The 19,291-nt window shown below is 36.3% G+C and overlaps 1 protein-coding gene across 1 annotated transcript in view; it reads left to right on the top strand.

Moving 5' to 3' along the window:
- Window positions 1-19,291, top strand: part of Tenm3 (teneurin transmembrane protein 3) — a 2,633,929-nt gene that overhangs the window by 511,191 nt on the left and 2,103,447 nt on the right.

The following is a 19,291-nucleotide window of genomic DNA, read 5'->3' as shown; positions in this document are numbered from 1 at the left end:
GGGTGGCTAAAACATCAACGTTAGTGTTATGAAAGGAACTTAATACAATTCATGGAAATATATTCCATGTACTGCAAGATTCAGCAAGTTAGTAAATAATGGGACTTCCTTCTATGTTTAGTCCTTTCCTCTTTTTTTAAATTGAGAAAGTAGTAACTATAGTATAGGAGTGATTAATATAGAATAGTTCAATGCCTGGCTTATCACCTACCAATTTACACCCATCAACATTTGACATGTCATTCAGTAATTTCTGTTTCTTCATTGAAATCCATCATCTAACTTTCATTTATAATAACGAAGAGAGAAAAATATTAGAACTGCATGAAGTAGTACAGAGCCGAGTTACAATAGATATTTAATTCCAAACAGCTAGTCTTCACGAGATCTAAGACTTAATATGATGTATGCTGGTAAGGGGAAGCCATAGTATGTGAGCTGATTGTAGCAACTCCATAAACCATGGGTCAGGGTTTACCCAAATCTGATGGCTCACAAAGCACCTTTGTGCCTCCAAGTCATTGTTTCGGGTCATTTAAAAAATATTGAATTAAATTGTGCAAAATATATCAAAATGAGAACATGCAACATCAACTGAAATTGTGTTTAGTGAAGCAGGGTCACGAACCTGTAAACACTCACACATGGTCCCTGGTACTGTTACATTTTGGAAATAAATTCATAGCAAAGATTATTTTATACTACTTTTAAAAAACTTATTTCTTTTCCTTTTGAGATTATGATATAATTACATCATTTCCCTTTCCCTTTCCTCCCACCAAAGCATCCCATATATCCCTCCTTGCTTTCTTTCATATTTATGGTGTGTGTGTGTGCGTGTGTGTGTGTGTGTGTGTGTGTGTGTGTGTGTGTGTGTGTGTGTTTATGTATTTGTATTGAACATATGCCACACTCCACATGTAGAGGTCAGAGGATTTGCATATATCAGCTCTGTCCTTCTACCATTTGGGTTCTGGAAATCTAACTCAGATGAGCAGGATTGACAGCAAGTGTCTTTACCTGCTCAGCCATCTCATGTTTTAGCACCAAGATTTATTGCTGTTTCTAAGTTTCATGAACCCACTAGAATGGAAATGTCATGTGGCATGAGACCTGAGGGAGCTATTGACATTATTGGTCACACTTAATGAAATATATCTTTATTTTTTCCTGTGAAGGATACTGACCCAATCAGAAATAAGAATGCTTTTAATGTATCTTTACCTCAATAAAAACAAAAACTGCCAGATTGCTGATGAATGACAGTTCAAATTTAACATAGCAGAAGTTTAATTAATTCTAAAACATGTAGGTTTCTAAACAGTCGCCTTCATAAAAGCTTAAGTGTGCAACAAATATATGCATCATTTTTCAATACATACAGCATGTTAAAATGTTTTGTTGAACATCAAAAAAATTAAAATTAAATGTGCAACTAAACTTTAGCATGTTTTTCCAACATAATATTTTTGATTAGTTGGGAACTTCACATAATGTACCCAGATCACACTCACTTCCTAGTCCTCCCATGTCTTCCCCATCCTTTTAAACCCCCCACCAATTTTTTGAAGATTATTAGTATTCTCCTTATCAACATAAAATACATTGAATGCCCCCATGCTTTATACTATGACAGATGACACATACAGAAATGATTTAAAATATATATGATGTGTAAAGGATTTTGCTTACATCATTTCTGCGAGTACATACAACTATGCTGTCTTCTGTTAGTATGTTTTCATTCTTATAGATTTTCTGAAGTTCCTTACCAATCAGTATTCCAGGAAAGTGTAATGAAGGAACTTTGCCCACAGTTCATTTAAAGAAACAGAGTGGCTCGTGATGGAGAGGATTCCATTATAAGGAATAAATACACGAGTAAGTGTTGTGAATTGCTAAGTGACTATTCCTGGGGAGATGTGGGCAAACATATATTAACTGGTACTGTCGACAGACTGACATCAGACCCTGAAAGTAGTTATTTCCTAATCTAGCTCACAATCTGTCTTGGTGACCCAGAAAATTTATTAGGGTTATTCAGAAGACTATAAGTGAGGGGTTATGTCTAGGAGCACAGCAGACCCTTGGGCAGCAACATCATTTTAAAATTCCACTGAAGCTCCCTGTCCAACACTCAACTCATTTCACTGAAGATTTTACTCTCCACAGCAATTGTTTGCAGCTTATATAACCACAGGAGTGGTTTACTCTGCCTAAATTGTCATTTAGTGAATGCCCTGAACCTTGTAGATTGTTGTGTTATGAGTATTATGAAGGACATGTTTTACTTTGGAGAAAAGTGCAAAACAGCCTCAATGCATGCTAACACATCTGTCAATATATTGCTATATTATCAAAAGGAGCTAAAATGAATTCTCTGTGATTTGGAAATAAGCTAGAAATGGCCATTAACCTTCTCTGGCGGTTCTAGGGTCTGCTATACTGTGGCCTGTAATGTTTTACAACTCTAAAGAATTATAAAGAATCTGTATATTTTTATGGAGTGGAGTTACAGATAACATATTTCATATTCAGTCCAGGAAACTCATTCTGACAGTACCAATAAGTATCTACCTCCTAAGTGCTCTTTGTAATAATTTAAATACTCTGCAGATTTTACTGATCATTTAATAACATGGCAATTTTGTAATTTTTTTCTATAATATTTATATGACAGTTGTAATGTTGTCATTTGTAAAAAAATAATTAAGTAGGTTTTGCCATAAAATGTTCCTCTTGGGGCATTATTCTAAAATATAATATCTTACTGTGTTTTACATTCACAAACAAAGGGGAAAAGAGTCACTAATACATTTTGAGTAGTTACTCCAAACTAATTTTGCTGTAGGCAAGATTTAGTACACTGGTAAGTAGAAAATTTCAAAATACTTTCAACATTACAAAAAACATTAAATACATATGCTTCATTGTACTGTAAGTGCTGTAAACATCTTAAATTGTACAAATATTTCACTTCCAAAATTACTTGCTAAACATGAATGAAAGCTTTCCATAATGAGGCGTGCATGGTGTCATTATATACCAAAAATACAATTGAATGTGTGCAGAAAATATTTTTTAAAATAACACTTATGTACTTTTCATTTTAAAATGTTATTTCTACATTACACATTATGAAACATTTTAGATAACATGTCTAGATTAAAAAGAAACAATTTCCCTAATGGTCCTTACCTTCCCACACCTGTTATCAGTCTGGAAAATCATTGTTGAGCCTTGTTCTTTGTTAAACTTTGAATTACTCTTAGCCTCAATTTTCACTGGATATAATAGGTTTGTAACATATTCTAGTAAGTTTGCTTAAATGGCTGCCATTCTTTTTCATCTTATTATAAATGTGTGCTTATGTCCTCACTTTTTGACACATAATGCATGCCTATTTGTATGGAGGCCAGAAGTTATACTGGGTGTCTTCATGGACTGGATCAGACTTCATCTTATATATGGAGGCAGGGTTTCTCATTTGAACCCTTCACTTGTTGAGTTGCTATTCTATATATCCCACTTCCTCTGGGAATTTGTTTTCTCTTCTGATAAGCGCTGGAGCTATAGTATATCCACCGAACCCACATAGCACTTACATTCTTCAGCCTTGCACTTAAAGGATTTTTCCTCCAAGGCACCTTCCTACTTATAACAATAATTTTCATTCTCAAAATAAAAGAGATCTAAAATGTTTTGATACTAGGTTCACACTCTACAGTGCATAAGTATTTTCATTGAAAAATATAGGAGAAATGAGGCAAGAAGAATAAAGTCTGTGATGACTACTAATAGTTCATTGTTATATTGAAACTCTGAAGTTATACATAGTTTGATTATAACTTTAGCACTGCCACAGCCTTGAATGCTGGCCCTCAAAATCCTCATGAGAAACGAAACAGGTCAAGAGTTGTGTGGAGTACTTCGTCTTAGAGACACCAATAGGGTGATATTTCTAAGGAATTAATATCTCATCTTACCCTAATAATTATATGAAAGCAAATACTTTCAGGAAATAGAGGGAATATGTGATGAAAGTTTGGAGGGAACGGAGACTATGTGTTCAATATGACCTTTGTTGTAAAAACCCTTCTAACTAGAAGATGACAAAAGAGATGTTATGAGAAGCATCCAAGAATCGCTATAGATACTGTGAGTGAGATCTGAGATGGCACTGAAGAGTTCTTAGATAGAAATATAGTTAAGAAGTAAAGATATTATATGTGTGTGTGTGTATGTGTATTCATTCATTCATAAAATACCTTCATTGAGAGTCAAGTATTATAGGCAAAGCCCTTTATCAGACCTTGTCAAAAATAATGAATAGAACAGTTCAGCTCTTTCCACAATATGTTTCTGCTTAGAGGATTCATTAGTATTATAAGCCTTTATAAAGCTCTTGCCATATGCCATTCCCTTTGCAAAGTACCATTTATTTATCACATTTATTTTGTAGATAAGAATACTGAAGACTTATAGAGGTTAAGTAACTTGAACAAGCTGTAATAGTCTGTGAGTGCTAAATCCATCTTACTCCATTCCTAACCATTTGTACTCTGCCATATACCCACCTAATGATGAAACATTCTTTGTGTCTGTGTATATTTATGGGTATGCATGTGTGTGCAACACTGTGAAACACAGAAAAACATTGTAAGTTGGAAACATATATAAAACATTTCCTGGAAATTATCATAGGGAAATTTATGATTATGAAATTCTCAAATATTACTGGGCATTTAAGGTTTCATCACAGCCTTAATAATGTATAGGAGCTTATTCTGAGTCAGGGAAAATGATAATTCAGGAAGAAAAAATATTGGCTACAACAACACATTTGGGAAATATCACATATCTCAACATGATTGGCCTGTATGAAGGAAGAATATTAGATAAGTTAATGCCTGAAATGGGGAGTCCTGAACAGAGGCTTATGAAGAGAAAAACAGAAAGGGAGAAAATATGGAAGTATTACAGGAGGAAATGAAGTTGTAAAGCCAAACCATATAAAGAGGAGCCATCAAATCATAGGTTAGAAGTAAATGTAAATGACAGTGTCAACACACCTGAGATTTCCAGGTTGGAGGCACAGAAAAAGAGATGCACTTAGAAGGGTAGAGAAGACAACAAGGTGGCGTTCTCTTCATGTCTTCAGATTTGTCCTGTGTCACACTTTAATTTCATCCACTGTGACTCTAAATTCTAAGTTGTTAAGAAATGGGACCATATCCTACCCATTCTTGTCCTTTCTTGGAAAGCTTGATATCTTGATCATAGTCAAAGCATAAATGAAGGACTACAAAGTCAGCCTGAGCCCAAGGACTTATGCTGCTGTTAAGACAACTTTGTAATTATCTGACTGAAAGTTGAAAATCAGAACATGGCTCCTAGGAAAAGATAGAACTGTGGATATATATGTTTTGGAGTCAACTAAAGAAATATTCTAAAAGCCATGCATGGGTGATAAGGAAAAAGAAAAGGAATAAAGACGAAAATAGAAATGTGGAACATCCCTATAGACTACCGTGTGAGATCAATGTGAAATGGGATAGGAACATCATGGGAGACTTCAAAGAAATTATTCAGTTAGAAGAGAGGAAGAGTGATGTAGTCTCATCGGAATCATTGCTAGAAATTTAAAATACTGTATAGATGCTACCATGAAAATGATCATTAAAAGCCAGGTGGTGGTGGTGCACGCCTTTAACCCCAGCACTTGGGAGGCAGAGGCAGGTGGATCTCTGTGAGTTCGAGGCCAGCCTGGTCTACAAAGCAAGTTTTAGGAAAGGCGCAAAGCTACACAGAGAAACCCTGTCTCAAAAAACCAAAAAAAAAAAAAAAGTGATCATTAAAAAAGTATTCCGTTTTGTGACCCACAAATTAATTCCTTACTGTCAATGTAAAAGTCTTCAAAAACCCAATGCAAGGGGTTAATAACTAAGTGATCGTATTTTCAATGACAAAAATCAGGAGGTAATATTAGAATGGTGGGACCATGTGTAGGGTGGGTATAAAGATGAAAAATTACAGGGTTCAATGGTAGGTTGATTTTCACCTTATTCATTTGGTGAGAGAGACTGTTTCATCTAATTGATTTTTCAGTGCTAAACAAGTCATGTTCACTTGTTCATTAGAGATTGCTTCATTTCTTTTCAATTCATTTTTTTCCATCAGTTTGGCACTTCTATGTGTTAGAGCTCTGCTTCATAGAGAGTATAATTCCTAACTATTGATGGATGTGACATCCGCACTCTGAAATATGAAAGTGCACAAAATGCAGCATCATCACAAGGAAAACAGATGCAAATTTACTGGAGCAGACTGAATGCTTGTTGAGTTTCACTATATTTATCAAAGCCCTTGTAGAATAGCTCTTATGTCAAGATATGAAATAACAATAAATATTAAGGAAATAAAGATCTATACAAGCATTTATTTGAATACAATAAAAGCATAAGTACAGATCCCTTAGCTGACTCTTAACAAATTTTATTAGGCTTGTATATTCTATTTTATTATAAAGCCATAAAGTAACTCAAGAAAAATTAAGTGAACTAATTCTGCACTATTTACTAAAAGAAACTTCTGTTGAATTCATTGCAAGTTTTGCCTGAGTGAATGCTAAATGCTCAGACCTTTTTCTCCCCATACACAATATTCTGTATGTAGCACAAAAAGCAGTTTTTCAGTATTTAAGTGCTAGTGGATTTCTGCATGAAAAGTCACCTCTTTCATACCACAGTGTTACATGCCCCAGTGCTATGTAACTTATGGAGTGAATTATGGCTTCAACCTACCGCTATTAACTTCACTTGAGAGATCAGCAAGTTATGATCAACCGGTTTCTTTATTATTATTATCCATAGAATTGTAGTTGGAATGTGATTCTGGCAGCAATGTGCCATCAGAGACAAGCCAGTACATCAAATGTACTCCTGGGGCAGGAATAAACTCCTTTCTAAAATCTAAGGGAAACATTTTGTCTCCTGACTTAAATAGATGATTGGGAGACTGTAAAGTAAGCATTTTGTCAGTGATTGGGTCACAGACCAACTAACTGGCATCCATAGAGTTAACAAATAAACACAAACTGGGAATAAAACCCTAACAGGAATCTTTTACCAATCAATAGAATAAAATGAGCTAAAATGATCAGTTTTGCCATTTTTAGGCATTAGTTTTTTTTTAAATCTTTAGAACTTAAGGAGATCACATTCTATTACGCTGTTCAAATCATCTGTTTTGTTTAACTGGATGTATGCTAAAAGTAATTCAATATATTTTGTGATGAGAAACATCTTGAATCAATAATTTACTGCCTATATCATTGGTACTTATGCAAGGAATAGTAGTAAGGACAAAATACAGATGAAAAAAATATATTGTTCATTATTTCTGGATCAAGGATGTAAGCCATATTTCTAGGAAGGTAGATATCTGTGCCTCATATATGAAGTATGTAATGTTATCCCCTTTAAATATTTATTATAGTGAAAAATAAGAGTTCATTCGCTGAATGTATTTATTCATCTACATATAATATCTGAATTTGTGGGCAAAAAATTCAGAAAGTAATTTCACTAGTTCTTTGGAGACAATGTTAACTATAAGTATTTTCTTACTCTCAGGGACAACTGATACTGTATTTCTGAAGTTCAGTGTGTGATTTTGCCCCATACACCAAACAATGTTTAGGTGAATACCAGTGTCCTCTAATTTAACTTAATTCTTCTGTTACTTACAATGAGCATCACATATTAAAAGTTAAAATCCCAGTTACCAAGTGTTCATCTCTGCAGATGCCCACAAACCACAAAGTTGTGATTTTTGCTTCTTGACCAACATGCTGTAAATCGAAATCCCATATGACGTCTTGGGAGTTTGATTAATCTTTCAGAGTAGTCATTCATAGCAGCTAGAGAAAAATAAATGTGTTTGCCTATTACAAAAGATGTTAGAGGATAAGGGTGGATGGATTCATAGTTAATGCAGCAGCAAAGACTGAAAAATCCACACAAAATTTCTCCCCTAACCAAGAAGCTATCCACATTCAATACCTGGTAGGAAAGGGGAAAGCAGGTTTCTCCAATAGAGTGTCACTGGGTATATCATCTATACTCCAGGGCAGACAGACATAATGTTTAGCAATGCCCAGGGTTAGTTGGACAACACTGGCCTTCCTTGACAAACTACTCTGTAGAGCCCCATGAGTGAAGAAGGGAATCAGCTTACATAAACAGTCTTTTGCTGTTTCTACAAAAGTTTCAATGCAAAGCAGGGTTGACCAACTCAACCTTCCATCCCTCTTTACCTTGTCCTGAGTGGAGGGTTGATACAAGCCCTTGTCATTCTTTATGACACCCGTGAAACTTTATAAAGGCCTCTGACCATCAGTTATTTCATTTGCATTTAAAAGATAATCATATCTCTACACTCTGTACATGAATATCTTATGTATATTATGCCAACTTGCCAATGGTTTGATGCTATCAGTTGGGCTATCAAGTACATTGGTAGGAATGACGACTCTCTATAATTGTTCTTCCCAACTTCACAGGAAAATATTGTTCTTTACTCCTCTGTCTCAATCAGACAGTCCAGGAAGACTTGGTTGAAATTTCCTGTTAGCAAGAAAAGAAATGCCAGCAGTGTCACTGGAGTGCAATCCCATTATATTTTGTGGCGTATGACATCGTTTCTATTTGCTTACTTGTTTGTTTAGGAAAAGGTCTCGCCCTGAAGACCCAGATAGTCTGGGATTCACTATGTAGATCACACTGGCCTCAAACATGTATAATATTGCCTACTTGTGTCTCTCAAGTGCTGAGATTAAAGGCATGTGCCACCATTCTGGTGTCTGGCATGAATTTAAAATCTTTAGAATATAGAGATTATATTTTTCCTACTGCTAATGTTAAAACATGAATTCTCCATTTCTATAAAGCTAGAGAAGGAGCTTGGCTTCACTTCACACTTTACACATTTCATGGAGAATATATGACCACATATTCCTTGAGCATGTTTTGCAGCCTTAACACTTAAACACAGTACTCATCTGTGCAAGCTTGATTTGCTTCCCTCTGGCTGACAGTCATGTCTTTGGGAATCTCCTTTTTGTCCTCACTTCATGTTTTATTCACTAATCATTTACTAGAGAATCACAGTGATTCAGTTCCTACAACACAGAGGATTCTAACTAGCATTGATTCCATCCTGTCATAAGGAATCATAGTCTAGGGGTCACATGCTTGTAAAGTGTTGTGGTTTGAGCAGCTGGAGAAGCAAAAGCCAAGACCTGCTGAACCGTGGAGTCCTAACAAAGCTTGTCAGGAGAGGGTCTCCTGGGCTCCTAGATGCTGAGCAGAAATAGACAAAGGTCAGAGAAATGGAGCAACGAGGGAGATACAGGTTGGGAACAATACAGAAAAAAAGCATGGCCAAAAAGGAGGAAATTTAGGCCTGTTGACAAAGCAGCACAACACTGATTAGGGATGAGACTGACACATCTGTAGAAGAGAGATGTAGATATGTAGCCTCCAACACTTAAATACGATACTACTCCTGTGGAAGCTTGCCATGTCTCCCTCTGGTTAACAGTCACGCTATACACATCTTGAGATTCGTGTTCATTGAGTAGTTAGAGAAGCATATGCCATTCACAGCCCCTCAACGTTGATCCTCATTCTGAAGACCATCAGTGAAGCTCTGTGAACAAAGTTTGCACTTCTGGAAGAATGATAAGGGACACAAGGTTACTGCTCTGAATACATACAATGCTGGTGACCAGAAAAGAAGCCACAAAAAGAATCTGACTGAATCCTACTGTCAGGTCATTTTTTTTTCCCTTGGTACTAGGGACATATTCAACCATCTAGCTAAAACAGCAAGAAGATCTCAAGGGAATACCATGAGAAAGGTAGGATTTTTCTCAATCAGGTAGATTTAAGGTATCATTCTGTAATCCATCCTACGTATCAATCAGCTTTCTGTTTTTTGTCACTTTTATAGTATGTAATGTTTACCTTAATTTACTTTTCCTATTTTATTTACCTGACTTATATTTACTGTAGTATGTGGTATGTGTATCTATAATCCTCTTTAACTCCTTTGCTTAAAAAACATTCAGAGAAAATACTCCCTACATCAACGCAAAGCATGAGAGCACAATCTCACCATAATTAACTTTAGGCATTTGAATCAAAAATATTTCACAGAAGCTAAAAATCTTTATTTCTTCTCCAGAATATAATAGAAGTTAAGAATGGAAAGTGTAAGTAATTCCAAACTTTTAAAAATTTATTTTGATCATAAGGGGTGTTCTGTTGAAATAGTTCATTTACAGAATAATTGCTCCTTTAAATTTTAAATGCATTCCCACAAACATTGATGTAGATTTGTTTGAGCAAGTAAATTTAGGAATACAAAGTTATCACCATTGTTACTGTTTTCTGATTCCTGAAATTTCCATCAAACTACAACTTGTTTTTTGCATTTGATTTTCAAAATAATGCAAAACTCATTGAAAATCAAGTCCCATCTGCCCCTGGAAGATAAAAGCCGAGCTGTAATTTTTTGCCAATTCTTTTCTCCATTTTATGCTAATTATGCACTTTCCACGCTGCTATTGACATGGCTCTGATTAACCTGACATTGACCTCTTTTTGCAGTATTTGGATTTATTAAAATACTTTGTTTCTGTGTGCCTTGGGTAAGAGAAAACTGAGTGAATTACAAAAATGCATATGCTTCATCTCTGCCAGCTAAAACATGCAGAAAACTGGAACGAAGTTAGAATTCTAGAAGGGTTTTGTTTTATGTTGTGTTGTTGTTGCTGTTGTGTGTGTGTGTGTGTGAGAGAGAGAGAAAGACAGAGACAGAGACAGAGACAGACAGAGACATAGAAAGACAGAGACAAAGGCAGAGAGAGAGAGAGGGAGAAAGGGGGAGAGACATGAAGTGAGGTGGAGAGGGAGGTGAGGACAACATGGGAGGAGTTGCGTAGGGGAAATATGATGAAAATATATTGTAAGAAAACATTTACTGAGAAATAATTATTTTAAACGAATTTTGTATTTTAATCTCTTCCCACTTCCTGGACTCCACCACCCCAAAGAAAACAGCTGGCCAATCAGGAGCAGATTATCAGCTGAGGAAAGTCTCTAGGGTTGTGAAAAACAGGAAACTTCCTTCACATCCTGATGTATTTACTGCAAAGAAAAATTTCATTGTAAGAAATGTATTGTCTTTGGATAATGCAAATGAAATATATAATTGTAGCTAGAGTTTTCCTGCCTGGCCCACAGTCAGGATAAATCTCTGCCACCCGCCAGTCCCACAACCACTCAGACGCGACCAAGTAAACACAGAGACTTATATTGGTTTCAAACTGTATGGCCGTGGCAGGCTTCTTGTTAACTGTTCTTACAGCTTAAATTAATCCATTTCTATTAATCTATACCTTGCCACGTGGCTTGTGGCTTACCGGTACTTTACATCTTCCTTGTCCTGATGGTGGCTGGCAGTGTCTCCCTCACCCAGCTTCCTGTTCTCTCCATTCTCCTCTCTGTTAGTCCCGCCTATACTTCCTGCCTGGCCACTGACCAATCAGTGATTTATTCATTGACCAATCAGCAACACATTTGACATACAGACCATCCCACACAATTAATGACCAAATTCACTGAATAAATTTCAACATTAAAAAATGGACTTAAATTGGAAAATTGTATTATACATGTCCTAAGTCATCAAATGATTTAGCATATCTGTTTTTAAGGATGTGAGATTTAATACTTAAATTTACTTAAATACTTAAATCCCAAAGTATCAAATTCTACTCCAAGTATTTTATACAGTTTGTAACCAAAAAAAAAAAAAAAAAAAAAAAAAGAGAGCTGATTGGATCTTGCCTCGAATTGTACGGGAAAAACCCATATCTGGAGTTCGTACATTTTATACAGATGCCAACAAACAAGGAAAGGCAGGTTACAAATCAGAAAATTTAAGTAAAGTGGTTCAAAGTCCTTATAATTCAGTTCAAAAACCAGAATTTTGGCATCCAACTTGGCCTCTTCAGGAGGTAAACATTCAACTGTTGGGAATTGGGACATTATCTCAGGTGAAACAGAGTGCAAGATGGCTCAAATGTATAGGTCCAGAAGGACAGAGAGCAAAATTAAAACCATATGTGGCTAACATAGCTATGAACCTGTGTGGTCGAGACTTGTTACAACAATGGAATACTCAGATTAACATATAATGAATAATATAAAATCTCAATGAGATTATTGACTCATACATTAACTATTTGAATACTCAAATTTTGTTTGCAGCCATATATTGTATATTGGAATACATTCAGGCTTTTTAAAAAACACCAATGTCATATATTTAGAAATTTATTTTCTGTATTACATATGAAAACACAAAGTATAATTTGGGTACAATACTTGTACAGTAATTTGTCACAAAAGATCTCAGGAAGATTGTTTGAACAAATTTATTGTTATGATTCATAGAACTTTCATTTAGAATATAAAAAATACATACTGTTGAATTCAATAAAGCTGAATCAGAACCTCCATTTCTCTACCATGCCATATGATAAAATATTTGGCATTCTATTCCAAAATCTTTTGTTGTAGGAGTGAATTAGCCATTATCCAACACTTCTGAACCATCCTTTTAATTGAGTTAATATGTCTCAGTTATGTCTTCATTCTATAAGGAAAAGAGATAGTGATATCTGATCCATAGAAAGAAATACCAAGTACAATTACACTAATATCGGAACAATATGCAACTCAAGAACAACACAGTGGCCATGGCTGGACAGTAGTGGCGCATGCCTTTAATCCCAGCACTTGGGAGTCAGAAGTAAGTGGATCTCTGTGAGTTCAAGGAGAGTCTGGGCTACAGAGTGAGTTCTAGGAAAGGCACAAAGCTACACAGAGAAACCCTGTCTTGAAAAACCAAAAAAAAAAAAAGGAACAACACAGTAAGTGAATCCTGTTCTCACATTTATCACCATCATCATCATCATCATCACTATCAGTTCGTATTACAGGCCTGCTAAGGGGACCTTCTTCTTAGTATTTAGTAAAGTAGCAATAGGATACAAGTGTGCCTTGCAAATCCAATGGATTTAAATATCTTTTCTATGCGCCTGATCTACAGAAATGGCATCAATTTAATCATACCTAAAAAAAAAAGTATTCCTGTTTTTGACCAAATAATCATGACCAAAAAATAATTCCAATGAGTCTGTCTGATCACATATATAGATTAAACTTATTTTCAGGGTAATGTATTTTAATTGCTTCTTATGCTGTGCTCTGACATATTAATATGCCAAACTGAGACATTTTGTTTCCTTTAAAACGTTCCTCCCTTCATAGGCATATGAATAGCAAGACGTGTATGGACAAAATAACCAAAGCAAAACCACATAAAATTAGGCTATTTGACCATGAAATGAACTTCTGTTTGTGCTGTCCCCTTTGAATGCACCATCTACTGAAAAAATAACCAAATGAAAAAATGAATAAAACCTGTTCTAAAAAGTGACTAACAATAGTGGAAAGCTAATTTCCCTTGTTCATCACAACCTGTCTTTATATTAAGGAATGATGTTTATTTCTAATTGCAGAGCATGCACTTTATGCCCAAAGTGTTACTTTTAGCTCTACACAATTTGAAGGTGCTAGAGAGGATACTTAATAAAGTAGATGCATGCATTATACTTTATACACTAGTTTTACTAGTTGGGAAAACAAACAAACAGCAAAAAATACCAAAAGTAATCTGCTTCCACATCCTGGGCAAGTTATAAAGTAGTGAATGCTCAATTTGGAAAAAGGAGTTATATTTGGTAGAGAGACTCCTTTTTGCTGAGTTGTTTTTTATTAGACTTATTTACTTTCTGCGTTTTTTTGTTTGAATGCATGTATGTGCATTGTACAAATGTTTGGTGTCCATAGGGGTCAGAAGAAAACATCAGATCTGTGGAACTGGACTTCTAGATGTCTGTTATCCAACACATGGATGCTGGGTCTTGAGCCCATGTCCACTGCTAGAGCGCTAAGTGCTTTTTGTTTGTTTGTTTTTTCAAGACAGGGTCTTTCTGTGTAGCTTTGGCTGTCCTGGAACTCACTCTGTAGAACAGGCTGGCCTTGAACTCACAATGATCCACTTGCCTCTGCTGCCCAAGTGCTGGGATTAAGTCCCTGTCCAGTTGCAATAACCACTGAGCAGTTTCTCCACCACATGTTGAGTTGTTTCAAAATGAAAGACAAGTCTCCCTACCTAGGCGCGCCTTCTTTTCCTCTCTGCACATCTCACTACAACAAAGAAGCAGTTGAATTGAGTTGGAATCACAAAGATGACCTGAGCCCTTCAGGGAAGAAATGTGTGGAAGTACTTCATCAGAGGAATTAGCCCCTGCTAACTCCATGCTGGGGGATGAACCCAAGAACAGGAGGGCATCAGATTGTTGGGATTCCATTTTTACTCTGCATTAACTAGGAGTATCACATGATCTTCTTACTGCATTTTCAGCCTTTGTCTTCCTATCAAAAAATAGTGTCAGGGTCAGAGCATTGTTATAGGTTTGTTACATGGTTATGTGGGATACATGTGGGAGCTTAAAGCAATATATGGAACATAGTAAGAGTTCAGGTACTGTTAGCATTTTGTGTAGGTGCTTATTAAAAGATGTAAGTTCCCGTGAAAGTCAGACATTTACTTGGACAATCACAAAGGAAGGGCAGGTGTTTCAACGGTAAGGATTTATTCATTCATCTGTGAGTGAGAACAGAGAAAATGGGACAGCTGACTAGTGCTTTGAAAAGTACCAGAGTTAGGTGGATATGGCAACATATGTGGGTAATCACACACGTGGGCAGTAACTTGGTAATTAGAGGCCCACTAAGAGTACTTAGTGAATTCTAGGTTAAACTGGACTGTATAGTATACCCTTTCTAAAACAAACATACACAAAAATTACATTTATTTGTCAAGTGAAGTAATTAATTACAGGGTGAGAAAGTACAGTCTTTCTATGTGTATATGTTAGAGGGAACAGGGTTCAACTTCCCTCCTGGAAGCTTAACATACCATTGATTGGCCTCAAGGAGGTCAGTCAAGACATTTCCCACATTTGTCCAATCTGCTTGCCTATTTACCTTGTCTTCAGTGCATCTACCTCTTTTGTGAGAATTCATTCCCACCAGTAAATTGCACATGAAAGAACTTCTTGCCTCTTGTAGTTAGCCTCTTATGGCATTTTAAAAAGTCACTGTTATCGAATCTTCTAGCAACAACTAAGGTTTGAGAACTCATGTCAGTAAATACTGTCAAGAGAATTCTTTGATGTTTCCAGACACATTAACATTGAGGTCAGAAGGAAGTAAAGTGGAGGGTTTTGAGGGTCTACTGAGTTGGCATTTTGAAGGCACAATTTTTTTTTAATTTGGGAATCAAAATAACAGGGAAAATTTGAAATTTAGAGGATAAAAGATGTTTCTAATCTATTTGTGTGAGTCCTATGTTACTGACTGAAAATTCTACAAGTAAATGTAGTTCTTTTTGCCCTTAAACCTTGGTTCTCTGGTAGAAAAAGTAAGATTCAGCTCTTCCAAGGATTTTGGCATAATAAAACAAACAAACAAACAAAATCCTCACTTCTAAAAAAGTATTTCCAACCAGCCCTATAGCCTAAGGAAGCTGACTTTTAAGTATTATCTGCCCTTTTATACAGAACCGGTTTATGCAGGTCTTGTACAGTGCCCCTGTGTGGTGGTTTGAAAGCAAAACATTTTAAGAAACCAGAAAGCCTTTTGGCAGTCATTTTAACAGGGCAGAGTTTACAAGGGGTTACAAAAGGCTTCTTGACTTATGTAATGAATTTTCTATGTTTCTTCTTTTGCTCATTAAATCTTTCTCCACTTAATTTAGTAATATATATCTCCTCGAGGAATTAAAAAAGCAGTTTTGTCTATGTGATGGGTCTTGAGCACTAACACAGTGCATGGAAATGGACTCACAATCAGTAACAAAATGTTTGAAGCATCCATGCTAGAGAGAGAATTAGCCAGGATGGTATTCAGAACTTAGATTTGATGCAATTGTAAGTTTGCAAAGGGTTTCCAGTGTTTTTATGAAACCTGGGCATGTATTTTGTATATGACAGAGGGAAAAGTTGGAGAACAAAATACCCCAGCTATGGAATTTCCTACTTGAATTTCCTAACATCAATAATAATGCAGAATTTAACATTAAGTTGATTTCCTGTCATTTTTCTTTCCTTATAAGTTTATCCATGTTAAGGTTTGAAATACTAAACTCAGAAGTTAAATTTTCCAGGCTAAATTCACTTCCCACTTTCGGCCACTGAAGGTCACATTAACACAACCTTTGTCAATTGCTGTCACCTGTAGAGCCAACGCGACTCAAGGCCAGCAATCCACAGCTCTATTACTGCCGGCTCACAGATCACATACTGAATTCACAATATGCGCTCAAACTCACAGTTGAATTTCTCTGTAAGCTGCAGTTCGTATACAAGAACCACGCCCAGCTTCGCCCATCTCTTCCCTGAAAGCAGCCCTTCTTAGCACTCACTTAGAAATGAGCTTAGGGTATTTCTCTCACCAATATTTGAGATGTTTCTTTTCACAAAAACATTTTCAATATTCATACTTTTATTGAAAATACATTCTTCTCTATAACAATACATTCTGACAACAGTTTCCTCTCCCATCGCTCCTCTCAGCTCCCCCTCACCTCCCCTCTCCCCTAGATCCACTGCCTCCATTTCATTTCAGAAAGAGCAGGGTCCAAGAGACAGCAACCAAACACAACAAAACAACACACAGTAAGACAAGGCAAAAGTCCTCATAACCAACCTGGACAAGACAACTCAATAGGAGAAAAAGAGACTCAAGAGCAAGCAAAAGAGTCAGAAACACACCTGCCCCCCACTGTTAGGAGTCCCACAAAAACACCAAGCTGACAGCATGGCATACCCACAGAGGACCTAGTGCAGACCCACGCAGGCCTTGTGTTTGCTGTTTTAGTCTCTGTGAGCCCATATGAGCTCTGCTTAGTTGATTTAATGGGCAGTGTTCATTAGTTCATTCATCAGTTCTTCATCCCCCTGACGCTTGCAGTCTTTTCTTCCCCCTTCCCATTGGATTCTCCAATCTCCTAGGAGAGGGATGGAATAGAGACCTCCAATTTAGACTCTCTCCCTGCTTATGTCCGACTGTGGGTCTCTGCACCCGCTCCCATCTGCTGTCAGAGGAAGCCTCTCTGATGATGACTGGATAAGACACTGATCAATGAGTAGGGCGAAATGTCATTAGGAATCAATTCATTGGTTCTGTGGGATATCCAGTCTCTGGTTCCAGGACATCCAGGCAGTGTAGAGCACAAGCTCCCTCTCATGGCATGGGTCTCAAGTTAAACCACATATGTGCAAAGAGACTAGAACATAGGGATGAAGGCTCCATGCAGGCACCAGCTTAAACTTTCTATGTTCAATAAGTTGTGTGAATATTGCCCTCTGCAATGGGACCCCCACTGTCAAGTTTTCAAAGAGCAACCCTCTTTACTACCATCAACCTAGGTTGTTTAGAGATCTCCACAGAATCCCCTTGGCCACCAACTCATATTTATATATGCATATTTAGGCCCACTTTTTGGGAAAAGGGTACAGGGACTTGGCGATACTTCAGTTGGTAATGATGCTTCCCACAGAGCCTGAAGACCTGAGTTTGATCTTAAAGTACACATGGGAAAAGGAGAAAACAACCTCCCCCAGACTGCCTTGTGACTTCCACATTTGTGCTGTAGCAAGCATGTCTGTGTGAGTGCATAAATATGCACACACACACACACACACACACACACACACACACACACACACACACACAGAATTTTAAAATATTAAAGAAATACAGAAAATTATAATTTTAACACGATTAATCTCAAAGTTCAATTATTTAAGAACCGATGAATAGATGAGTGCCTGTTAAGAAAATGTCACATTGTATCTGTACTTTTTATTTTTCTAGACTTTTAGTTGGATAATTTTGTTTTTGTTGTGGTTTACAAAGCTATTCAGTTGTAGGTGGCATTTGTTCTTAGATTCATAAAATTTGGCTAATATGAATAATGGACAATTGGACAACAATATGAAGAAAAATCAGTTAACTGAAAAAAATAAATAGCAAGTGTATAAATTCTACAAATTTATCTCAAAAATGATTCCCATTTATAAATTATATTTATCTATATATTTTAACTGCAGCACATAAAATCACTTTTTGTTTAATAAAATAGTGTGCAGTTTATGTAATAACATGAAGTTTAGAAATACACAAGTTGCATTTGTGCATTTCTAAAAACATTATTTAACTTTTGTGTTTGCTTGCTTAGTTGGTTTTGTTTTCTGAATAAATGATTTCCTGTGTTCAAGGATGGTTTTGAACTCCCTATGTAGAGGATAATTATGGAAGTCGAGGTTGAAAATAGACTCCTACAGGAGGCTAAGATGATCTCACTATAAGTAGACTTCATAGTGATGTAACTGACCTATCAACCAGAAGCCAAATTTCTTTCAGAGATTCACACAATTAGTTAGAATTTTGATTAATATTTCAAATAGCAAAATGTAAGTAGTTAGCTATCATTCTATTTTTTAATTATAAATGTTTGACTTATTTCTAGCCAGCTTTTCTTTTTTTTTAATTTTTATTTTTATTTTGCAATACAATTCAGTTCTACATATCAGCCACAGATTCCCTTGTTCTCCCCGCTCCCGCCCCCCTCACCTTCCCCCCAGGCCACCCCCCATTCCCACCTCCTCCAGGGCAAAGCCTTTCCTGTGGACTGAGATCAACCTGGTAGACTCAGTCCAGGTAGGTCCAGTCCCCTCCTCCCAGGCCGAGCCAAGCGATCCTGCATAGGCCCCAGGTTTCAAACAGCCAACTCATGACCTACTCTGGTGATGAGATCAATCATTCTTAATTTATACATACTTGTCTATTTAAAAAGCATTGCCAATGGAGCAATAGAATTTATTGACTATATACAAAGGTAGATAGCTTAAGAATATATTGTCTTCATGCATGATAATGTTGTACACCTACCCAACAACCTGACCTTCATATGTGATTATATTTTCCAGATCCTTGAAATTTTTTGAGAATAAATGTTATATTATATTGAAAATATCATGTGTGTACATATATAAAATAGGCTACATTTTATCTAACCTAATTTT

Source organism: Peromyscus californicus, unplaced genomic scaffold (genome assembly GCF_007827085.1).
Source record: "Peromyscus californicus insignis strain IS unplaced genomic scaffold, ASM782708v3 Scaffold_23__1_contigs__length_62951481, whole genome shotgun sequence".
Lineage (NCBI taxonomy): Eukaryota > Metazoa > Chordata > Mammalia > Rodentia > Cricetidae > Peromyscus > Peromyscus californicus.
This window is presented reverse-complemented; position numbering and strand designations above follow the sequence as displayed.